Source organism: Python bivittatus, unplaced genomic scaffold, assembly GCF_059951505.1.
Source record: "Python bivittatus isolate LINGU-HERP-01145 unplaced genomic scaffold, Pbiv_v1 ctg000850_np1212, whole genome shotgun sequence".
Taxonomy (NCBI): domain Eukaryota; kingdom Metazoa; phylum Chordata; class Lepidosauria; order Squamata; family Pythonidae; genus Python; species Python bivittatus.
The window spans coordinates 16,888,122-16,900,359 of record NW_028277112.1 but is presented as its reverse complement, the minus strand read 5'-3'; the positions used below and the strand labels follow the sequence as shown (position 1 = coordinate 16,900,359).

General features: G+C 38.4%; 1 long non-coding RNA gene across 1 annotated transcript in view; it reads right to left on the bottom strand.

Annotated features, from left to right (window-relative positions):
- LOC148213780 (uncharacterized) overlaps nt 1-12,238 on the bottom strand; it is a 116,969-nt gene that overhangs the window by 66,582 nt on the left and 38,149 nt on the right. The window contains exon 5 of the long non-coding RNA XR_015793897.1: nt 6,627-6,690. This is a non-coding gene — a long non-coding RNA (uncharacterized LOC148213780). The remainder of the gene's footprint in view (nt 1-6,626; nt 6,691-12,238) is intronic.

Below are 12,238 nucleotides of genomic sequence, written 5' to 3'. Positions count from 1 at the left end.
AGAGCAGGCCCAGCCTCAGGAAAGTTTGTAAACAACAGTTTCTAGAATATAAGACTGATTAAATTTTGAGAAAAATAAAATGGTAGTGGATGCTGTTTGGTGTTTTGTTAGACAGTCTGCCCCAGTGTTAGAAAACAAGCCTAAGGGAAGAACTGAGTGTAACCTTGCATAGGGCTACCATATCAAGTCTGCAGCACAACAAATGACCACTAGATGGTAGTAAAGAATTATTTTTTTTTGTATTTCTTTGCTGTCATCTAGTGGCCATCTGGATTTTTGCAGCCCACATATGGTACCCCAAACTTTGCAGATGGAACTGAATTGTACCATGATCACTGAGTATGCTTGTTATGAATTTGCTATCTAAAAGATGATAAAGTTAATCTAGCTGTAAGCAAATACCTAACAAATTAACTATAAACCCAACCTACTTGGAGCTTCAAGGTCCACTGAAATGGGTGCACTGTAACAGAGCAACTGTACATCCCTATTAGTAATGTTTGAATTCTAGGACTATTCATTAGCATCTGAGCACTGTCACTTTGATCCAAGAAGTTTGTATTGTACATAAACTTAAGCATTTAGTTAAGAAGTTATTCTTAATAAGAGGTTATTCCTTCTGAATTAAGATTGCCCCTCCCCCCAATGTTGTTCTGCAAGGCCCTGAAGACGTGGTTTTGCCAGTGGGCCTGGGGACCTCAAGCTGAAAAGAAGCTGATCAAGTAGTTGTGTTGATTGTGTTTTCGGCCATTGTGGGTGGGTGGGTGTTGTATTGGGGATTTTACTCTGTAAGCTGCCTGGAGTCACTGTGAGTGAGTTGGGTGGCCATATAAATTTGGTAAATAAATAAAACATAAATAATTTTCCCCCCAAATAATATTTTATATTATTTGTTCTTGGTTAATTATTAATATCTATTTCATAGAGTGAAATAGTTGCAACCCACTATTGTGGAAATGGCTATGAGGTCATAAAGCTTTGGCCAATTATAAGAGCTTAGTAAAATAAACTTCTGAATTTGGCTTGCCAATTCAAGCTTGTAGATTTTTATTGTAGAAACCAGACTGAATTTAAATCACCATAGCTATACAGTGGACATCATTTGCCCTGGGAGATTATTCTACCACCTCATAGATCTCCTTGAAAGCATTTTCTAATAAACCAGCCTATGTTTGGTCTTTTCTGATCACTTAGTTTTATGCTCTAGATCTTAACCCTTTCATCCTATTCAGCTGTGTACTTTTCACATTTTTTAAAGGAATTATTGCAATGAAAATGAATGTTCACTGGTTTTTGAGTACCAGAAACCAAAAAAACATCAATGGTATTAATATTTGTTTTTAACTAAGATGGTTTGCCTTGAATTTTTTTTTTAAATTTCTACATGCGTGGTATTTTTGTATAATTATAAAACGGAAAATGGGTTCTAGCTGCCTTGATGCACTGTTTTATGGTGAAGGAGAGAATACATATTGGAACAGGAAGAAAAATGCAGAAAAGCTACTGAATGATATCCACAACATTTATGTGTGGTATTTAATATTTGAAAATGAATTAATTATCTGCCCATGGTCATTGCCTGTTTTTAGCTTACTGTTTTTGGAAGGATCAGTGTAATAGCTTAAAGAGCTTTATTCCCCTTTATCTGTAGCCATTGGAATATTATTGATAACAGCCTTATACCTCCCTTAAAGCTATTTGTCCCCATCCACTGAGCTCTGGGTGCATGATATTTGAACCTGTGTTTCTGCTAATAGTCTACTTTGTAAGGCTGCCAATGGATCAGAGGAGCAAAGGTAGTCTCTCGAGTTCTATTTTACTTCTCAAGAGCTGTGCAGAAGCTGCTGCACCCATTTATGGATGAATGGTATCTATAAAAATTGCTGTCTGGATATGTGTGTGTTAAGATCAGGCTCTCCAAACTCACTGTTGATAATTACATCCTAATGTAACATTAAAGCCTAACAATGGGTATGTTTATACTTGGAACCCATTATGTGTCATACAGCGAACGAAGCAGATTGCAATCCACAAAAAGGCCTACCAAGACAGATTCCTTAAGGTGCCAGAAATCTCTTTTTAACATTTTTTCAGCAACAAACTAACATGGCTACCTCTGGAAGATATTTCATAATATCTTTGTCATTTACTGGGTTGTGTTAAACACTCAGCATCCCATAATAATTATATTATTTTAATTTATTAGGACAAATGCATGGCAATATTCCAGTCTTCTTGGTGAGACAGCTAGTGTCCTTGACATGTGTGAATCAACATCTGGTCCAGTTATCATGTTTCATGGGTAGGTAACTTTTCTTTTGAGTTTACTGAATCAGGGACATGGCCGATTTTCAGTTAAGCAATAAACTATAGCAGGGATGATCATAACAGCTCTCTGGTATCATATATTAGGAGCAACAAACTATGAACTATGGAGCAAGGCAGGAAACCATATATGAAGAATAAGAATGAGTCAGAACCAAAGGTTTAGATTACATATCATGCTAACCAATAGCTTACCAGGATTTATTGAATAAATCACAATTTGCTGACTTCTATAATACACTAAGTCATAATTGAGAATTACAAGCTACAAGTGTTGGGTTCATATGTTGTTAATTTGTTCATTATGTTTTATTAAATAATCATTTAATAAATTTATTAAATAAACAGTGGCATAAGTTCCCAAGAACAATAAGTCATAGCTATGACTTACAAACCATGGTGGTTGGATTTACACGTGCTAAGCCAAAACCAGACCAACCATGTTATGGTTTAGTGTGATGTGTGAACCAGATAAGAGCATTAACCAGATGCTGAAGCTGCAGGACCCATAGAAGTGAAAATTTGAAGCAATTCAGAGATTTTTGGTTCCCATTTGATCAAGGCAGAGAGAGCCATAGGTTCCCAATACTATCTCAGGACTTGGAATGATGTGAACTATTGAAAGAAACAGGGAGGGATCTCAGGTAACTGTAACCCTAACAAGATATTCAAGGGAAAGCTTTGGGAATAAAATGTTCTTGTCTTAGATGAGGGCACCAACCTGGCATGGATCTGACTTATGTCTCAGGGCAGTTGAGACATGATCTGGCAGTGGAAGAAATTAGCATCAGTCCCTTGTCATGAACAGAACATTATCTGGTTGTCTTTCAACTCACTGGTGTCACCCCTCCCTGCAGGGAAACTGGGCCCATTGTATTGGCCCAACCCAAGCAACTGATGGACTTAATGGTGTTCCAGGGAGAACTTAGAGTGTTCCCTGAGAATCTGGTGGGCAATTCTAGCTGAGGTCCTAGTTGCTGCCTGGAATGGATGGGTGGTTGGGACCTTGGATCATATTGCTCCTATGTGGCCTCTCCCTGTGTGCTACTCTTGGGGTGCACCTTATTTTACTGAGGAATTTTGGGAGATGAAGTGCCAGAAGAGACGCCTGGAGCATTGTTGAAGAAGACTTGACTAGGAGCCTATATTAGGGACTACTTTGTGGTGATAAGGGTGGTGAAACACCAATATTTTTCCATCCTTACTGTGTCCATTCAGCAGCCCTGTTTATATTGGGTAGGGAGGGACTCTCAGAATATCTGTTGGGTTGCTGTGAGGATTATTCAGGCTATCTGGCTGATAAAGCTGCTCAGATCTGATTTACCTTGGACTCTGACTGGGTAGGGCAGGCCAAGGTGCCTGGGCATAGTCTGGTGGTATGATCTGGGATGAGTTTGAGTTGATGACTCCTGAAGAAGTGGACAGGGCTCTCTGTGCTGTCAGCTCAGCCACCTGTTTACTGGATCTGGGTCCTTCCTGGATTGTGAAAGTGGCCAGGGAGGTGACCCATGATTGGGTCCATGCTGTGCTGTTGACCTTGATGGAGGGGGTGGTGGCTCCTGCCCTGAGGTTGTGGTGGACCCTCTCAAGTCAAGTTTAAGGCTGGGATTTAGTTCTGAGACAACTTTGGTCATGTTTGTAGGTGACTGGTGGTAGAGCCAGGATGGTGGTGGAGCATCTATATTTGTGCACTATGATCTCTTGGCACCTTTTGATACCATCAATCATGGTATTCTTCTGAGCCAGCTCTGTGGGTTGGGGATTGGGGGCACCATTTTATGATGGTTCTCTTCCTTTCTTCAGGGCTGGTCTCAATCTTTATTGGTTGTGGAGGAAAGATTCCTTCCTAGGTCCCTCCTTTGTGGGGTGCCACAAGATTTTATTCTTTTTCCCCTCCTTTTCAACATCTACATGAAACCATTGGGTGAGGTTATCAGCCAGTTTGGGGTTTGGTATCATTAGTATGCTGATAATATCCAATTATATCTTTTAACCCTGGGCCAGCCAACTGAGACTGTTGAGTTTCTGTCTCAGTGCCTGGAGGCATTGTGGGTTTGTATGGGGAGGAACCATGTCCAATGTAATCCTACCAAGAACAAGTGGCTGTGGATATTTGAGCCACCCAGATTTGGGGATATTTCACCCCTGACCCTGGATGGGGTGGCACTTCTCCATTCCAGGGGGGCACAACTTGGGGGTCTTCCTCAACTCACAGCTTCTGCTCAATGAGCAGGTAGCAGCTATGGCCAGAAAGGCCTTTGCACAGCTTCACCTGGTGCACCAGTTGCACCCTTTACCAGATCAGGGGGCCTTTCAGACAGTCACTCATGCCCTGGTTACCTCATGGCTTAACAACTGCAATGCGCTGTACATGGGGCTGCCCTTGAAGACCACCCAGAAGCTTCAAATGGTCCAAAATGCAGTAGCGCAAGCAGTGATGGTCATGCCTTAGTATACCCATGTAACATCTCTGTTTTGTGAGCTGCACTGGTTGACAATTTGCTTCCAGGTACGATTCAAGGTGCTGGTTGTTACCTATAAAGTCCTACATAGCACAGGCCTGGTTATTTGAGGGACTGCCTGTCTCCCATAGTATCTGCTTAGCTGATTCAATCTGGCAGGGTTGGCAGGCTCTGGATTCTTTCAATTAAACAATGCATCTATTGCGACTCTGGAAGTACACCTTCTCTGTAGAAGTGCCTGCCCTCTGGAATTAGATTCCCCCGAAATGTGAACAGCTCCCCTCTGCTGGTGTTTTGAAGGGCCTTGAAAACCTGGCTCTGGCTCTTTGCCCAGGCCTTTGGTGAGGATGAAGGAAGGAAATCTCCTTTTAACCTGGGTCATTTTCCTTTGTTCCCATCTTGTTTTGTCATCCTGCCATCTTTATCTTTTTTTTTGTTTCTTGTTTTTCTTGCTTTTAATGTTTTAAACGATTTGTAAACTGCCCAAAGGTGCTGGGAGTCAGGCTGGGCATCATCATCATCATCATCATCATTATCATCATCATCATCATACCGCACAGAAGGACTACAAACAATGTCATGACAAAGTAGCAACAATGGTACATTGGATTATCCGCAAGAAATACCACTTGCCTGCAAGAAAGAACTGGTGGGACCACAAAACAGACAAAGTAATGGAAAATGAAGAAGCTAAAGTGCTGTGGGACTTTAGAATTCAAACAGACAAGGACCTGCCACACAACACCCCAGACTTAACAATTGTTGATAAGAAAGACAAAAAGTCTGGATAGTGGACATTGCAATATCTGGAGACAGCAAAATAGAAGAGAAAGAACTGGAGAAAATCACAAAATACAAAGACCTGCAAATAGAAATAGAATGACTGCAGCAAAAGAAACCAAAGATAGTACCACTAATAATAGGTGCCTTGGGTCCAATCCCAAAACTTCTGGAGTGTCACTTGAAGACCATCGGCACTGACAAAATCACCATCAGTCAATTGCAAAAGGTAGCTTTACTTGGAACAGCTCATATCCTGCGATGATACCTTTCACATCATCAAACATCTGCCTATCCCAGGTCCTTGGGAAGGTAGGTGGATAAAAATGCCAAATCCAGTCTAAATGTCTGGCTGACTGTGCAACCAACAATAATAGTAATTTATCCTAATTCCATTAACCCAAGGATTATGAACTGCTAACTGGAGAACCACTGGAAGTTCTAGAAATCATATTATGGAAATAATAGGATACTGTGTGACAAGCTTGTCAGATCCAAGAGTTCAGAACCTGAAAAGCAGTTAATCAAGTGCTTTGCATTAAAATGTAAGAAAGTCCATAAAACACAAACGCTCTTGGCTTCATCATCACAAGCCAATATTATCACATCCATTAAATGTGACAAATACTCTGTTTAAAGGGGAATTTATATGGCATATTCAAACCAATGATGAGTATGATGTACGATTGTAACCCCTTTAGTAAATAACAGTTTACACACCATGACAATGCATTTTCATCAAATTATTATTGCAGGACTTGGATATAAAACCCTATGTGAAAATGTAGATGCTATTCTGTGCATTTTACTATGAAGAATATTATTTAGAGATGGCAAGACAACAGTTGCTATGATACACTCATGCCCACTAATCCATTCACTAAGCACTTGCTTTCTGAGCTTCATGACAGCTTCATCTATCAAACAAGCCAGCTGAATAATAGCAATAATAATAAAAAATCATCCTAATGCAATAGTGAAAGAAATAGGAGTGCAGTTTATTCACACACAAGTATAAGGAAGCAGTGAATGTGAGTGTTATTATGCACTTGTACCCACCTTCTCAGTTATGTGAAACTGTGTTTAGGAGTCCCATCAGTTCAGTTTCCTTAGAAGGAAGTCCCTAGAGAATGATGGTATTTCTGTTATATAAGATGTATTTATGAATATATGCCTGCTGAACATTAACACTCCATCAGATTCCTCTTTTTCAGCACGTTCCTAGAGAGCTGCATAGCACCATAGGCTTTCTTGTAGACAACGTAGTCAGCGATTTGCTTTCTCAGCTCAGTTTCATTAAAGGCTGACTAAAGCAACCACCACAGGAAAACTGTCCTGTCCTCTTGGCCTGACAGGATAAACAGAGGAATAATCTTTCATTCAGGTAAGTTTCAGGATATGGCTGGGCAAGGGTTAGCTGTGCTCGATTCCTTGTGGTAGATCACGGAAAAGCAAAATAGTGAAATCCTGAAACTCTCTGCAATCAGAGTTCTAGGTTTGAGAAACTTCTTTAAAAAGGGCTATATCTGAGCTGAAAAAGATTTTTATCTATCTCTTTGCTACCATTTAAAGTCTTGGCCTCCATCCAGATTTTTGCAGTTGAGATATGATGGCCCTTATGAAAGGTCATTTTCTAAAAAACAAAAACAACTTAAAAAAAAATCTTGATGGGATAGAGAAGAAACCTCGTGGTAGGATAATGAAATCCATTAGAGAAAATGCAGTATTCTTTACCTAGGAATAAGAAATCAGAAGCCCAGATATGGAAGTGGGAATGTTTCACCTGAAAACTGCACGGGAAAAGGATCTTGGAATTATAACTGGGCATAAGCTGAATATGAGTTAACAGTGTGATGTGGCCAGTAAAAAGTCAAAAGCAACATTAAGGCCGTATCAGTAGAAGTGTAGTTTCCAAATCGCAGGATGTACTTAGTTTGCACTGGTCACCTCCTACTTTCAGTAATTTGTACAGTCCTGGGCACCACATTTTAGAAAAGAATTTAAACCAGGATGATATGGAATGAAGTCTTCATGTTAGGAGAAAATAAGGAAACTGGAACATTTAGCCTTGAAAAAAGGAAACAGAAGAAGAGTTATGACAATACTGTTCAAGATTCTGAATCAGTGTCACCTGAAAGAACAGCATGATCTGTTCACCTTCATCCAAAGTGCAAAATACAGCATAAAGATCTAGTTAGAAAAAGAAAAAAAAAAGGCAGTTTCTGGTTAAATGGTAGGAAAAGCTACCTGATAGTAAGGACAATTTGATAGCAATTGTCTGTCACTAGGCAATCCTTTGATACTAGGAAGGTGATGACTTAACCCAATCAGTTGATGTATTCAGGTAGAAGCTGGACGGCCACCTGTCAGAAATGTTTTACATTTGATTTCTGTTTTGAGCATGGAGTTGGCCTTGAAGGCCTAAATTGCTTCTTCCAGCGCTATGATTCAGTGAAACCTCAGGGCTGCACATGGCACATTCTTGCTTTAGCCCTACAAATGGTGTAGGTCTTTATAGGGCTATGGTTTAACATTTTAAAGGGTAATGGTAATTTGTAGTTAATATACCCTCCAAGTGCAGCTAGGGGATCATTATGGTAGGGGATATTCAATCACATAAGTCATTAATATTTTTAGTTTTTTTTTTCTAGTGGGAGGGTTTTTAAACTTTTTTTATCATTATTATTATTATGAATTAAGCTCCACATTATCTGGTGACCAAATAGAGAGAGATTTCAAAGTTCCAATTAAAGTAAATGGCAGACTACAACAGGATTATGCTCAAGCCCAATATAAGGAAACCACAATTCATTTAAAGGTATTTAATGGGATAGTTTGCATTTAATTTTAATACTCAATTTGAATAATGTATCATGGTCTGAGAGAAGAATAACCATCCATCTATTGATCTTCTTTATCAGGAGAGAATGAAAACATTTTGTTCTGGCAGCTCTTTGATTACGAGAATTGCAATTAGGAGTGGGTTTTTATGTATGTTCCTGCTGAGATTTCAAATACTATGAATTATATTGCTTTTATGTTAAGCAAATCAAGTGACACAATATTTATGGTATTGTCAATGAAAAGGAAGAATTTATTTAAAATGTTGTTCATAATGACTTTACTGTTCCTTCTGTTATAGCTGAAGAGTTTTGATAAAAATATTATCTGTGATTTCTCATCATAAATGCACCTCTTTTTATTACATTAACACATATCTTAAAGCAATGGATGTCACTACACATACGTATTTATTAAATTCCATTGATTTCACTGAAACTCTGGCTTTTTCAGTGTGATTAAGATTGGAGACAGAATTAATTTTCACCTTGAAAGCACCTAGCTACTTGAAGGTAGTGAAAAGAGAGCAGAATAGTTATACAGGAAATGTAGCATCATTTTGTAAGCAATCTTAGATATACGTAATTGTGGTTTTTATCTTACAAATCCAAACACATGTTGGTCATTTGGCCAGATTAATATACAATGACATGAATCTAGGCAAAAGACCAACCAAATAACAATGTATATTCATATATTGTTGATGAATGCACAAAATGTTCTGCTAAATAATAATAGAAATAGATATCGGCTTGCAGCCTCCCAGAATACTGATGACAAAGATAAGAAATTAGAGAACAGTCAGAATGAATACTGAAATAGCAAACATAGGCAGAAAAACAAATTAAGATAAAAGGAAAGCTAAAGAAAAAAAAATGCTGCTTAACGATCAACATTTCTTCTACACCAGTTAGGACAGGTAGCACATGTGTACATGTGCTTTAGTGCAGAGGATGTGGCATAAGTATGTATGTGCCCTTATGCCGGCCACAATGCCAGTATCAAGTGCTTTGTTCATAATGTGGCCATTACATACAGCAGGACATTGATAGGATAGTCTTTGGTGACAAGTGTAGCTACTATTACAACTAATGGGCACAATGTTGTCAATTAATTTTATTAAAATTGGAAAGAAGAGGAAATGAGACTAATACCAAGAGGTGAGAGGTAAGGAACATTAAATCAATAATTTAAATTAGAGAAGAGATCTACTTCAGCCTTTTTCTATTTAGTACCCTGGATTTGTGTTGGATTACAGTTCCTATCATCCCAGCCACATAGTCAGTTATGATGAATGTTGTAGTCAATATATTTCGGGGCTACCAGCTTGGGGACAATTGATCTAAGGATTTTTTAAAAAGGTCAACATGACCAAAGAAAATGAAAGTAGAGTAAATATAAAAGGAAGTCAGGAATGAGGTCATCCCATATCTTGGAGTGATGGGTTGATATAAAAATAGAAGAGAAAGTACATTTAAATCCTTTGGAACATTCTGGAGAGTATGTTTTTGCTTTTCATTGCTAGCTGCTGTCCTTAGCAATTTCTGGACTTCTCTGAGGGCCTAGTTTGGTGTAATTGTTAAACAGTCAAGTTATGTAATGGTATGTGGGGAAGACCTTGGAAGACTGGGCCCAGAGGCACTGCCTAGAGAATGGTCAGATAAAAGACAGCATAGCCCGCAGCTGAATAGTGGGTGGGGCAAGAGACTCAGAAGAGACCCTCCCTAATTTCTTGGACTCTAAAGGAGACAGGGGGCGAATTGTACTTTCAGACTTGCAAGATTCTGTTAGTGTAGCTTTACAATATAGTAGAATTAGCTTATCTGGTCATGTCTCCTCTCTGGTCTATCTAGTAAGGCTGACATCAGTCTTGCAATTCTGAAAGCACAATTCTCCCCCTTTACAGCCTGAGAAACTTGGGCAGGTCCCTTCTGAGCTTCCTGCCCTGCCCACTATCCAGCTGTGAGGTTTTCTGTCTCTTATCTGACCATTCCCTGGACAGCGTCTCTGGGCCTAGTCTTCCAAGGTCTTTCCCATATGCAAGATAGGAATAGAGGGACCTTGGTTTAAATCTCCAGTTAGCTATGAAGCCAATTAGGCCAATACCTTTCTCTCAGCCTAATCATTTCCACAGAGTGGTGGTGAGGATAAAAATGGGAGATTCCATGGGCACCGTGGTGACCTACATAGAAAATATCTATGAATGATTAATGAAACATCTTTTCCTTGGCCTAGCAGATTTCTGCAGACAATCATTGGTTTATATCAGGGTGGAAACAGTCAATGTCTTGGAACTGCAGTCAGTGTCAGTGCCCCATGACTCTTGGTTCTGCAACATCCAGAGTACCTTCTGACCTGAATGGCAGCATGATTTTTCATACTTCAGAGATTGGAGACTCACAAACATGGTAGTGTGACTCCTAACAGAATCTATTTTTTTAAAAAAACTGCCCCTCACACACATACCCCAAAAAGGGTGAAAAGAAGAGCTACACTCATTTGAATTTGGTGTGTTAGCAGGTTTTAAGATCAACAAACTGAAGATGAAGATGTTAACAAAAAACATGAATACAGAAGGTCAAACAGAATTGATAAATAAAACAGGTTTTAAGATTGAGAAGAAAGTAAAATATCTGGGCATCACTATGACAAATATGAATTGTATGTTATTTCAAAATAACTATGTTAAGACATGGAATGAAGTTTAAAAAGGATATGTGAAGATGTGAGAAACTACAATTGTCATTGCTGGGAAAATTTCTGTGATAAAAATGAATGTCTGCCTAGAATATTTTTCTTGTTTCAGACAATACCTGTTTTGACAACTGATGGACCATTTAACAGTGGCAAAAGGATACATCTAAATTTGTGTGGAAGGAGAAAAAAACCACAAGTTAAATATAAGGTGTTACAGGATGCAGAGGAAAAAGGAGGATTGGGTCTACCTGATTTGAAATTGTATTTTGCAGCTTGCTGTTTGGTTTGGATGAAAGAGCGGGTGCTGATGAGAAATAGAAGCCTTTTGGAGTTAGGAGGACACAACCTGAGATTTGGGTATCATGGGTATTTGTGGTACAAAGTCAAGGTTACTGTGGGATTTAAAAATCATTATGTTAGACATGCCATATTGAGAATATGGAATAGATACAAATCCAGGTTGTGCCCGAAAACACTTTTGTGGCTCTCAGCACAAAAAGCATTTTATAGCTGAGAAATAATAGGCAAATACAAATGGCTAACTTCTCATAAGATAGTTGAATTTTGTCAAGAGAACTACAAAATAAAATCGAGAGAAGAACCAATATTTTTCTTATTTATGGTTATTAGAAAGATTTACAAAAGACAAAAGAGTTTATGGTTTTGAACACTGTAAGACTGAGTTTGAAATGGAATTATGTTCAAATAATGAACATGTAATTTTTAAAATATATAAACTTTTACTGAAATTTGAAATAGAAGTATAACAATTGAAAGAATGTATGATAAAGTGGGCTAAAAATTTTGGTTATAATATACAGATGGAACAATGGAAAAATATGTGGTTGAAAGGACTGAAATTTACACTATGCTATCATTTTAAAGAGAATTTTTATTGGTATATATCACAAGAGAAGTTATCTAGAATGTATAAAGGCATTTCAAATACATGTTGGAAATGTGGACAACAAGAAGGGACATTTTATCATGCTTGATGGAAGCGTAAAAAAGCTAGAAAATTTTGGATTCAAATACATACATTCAGAGGATTTTAAAGATTAATATACAATTGAGACTAGAGATCTTTTGGGACTGATGGACAAACAGTTGGAAAAAAGTCATTCAACTTTGTT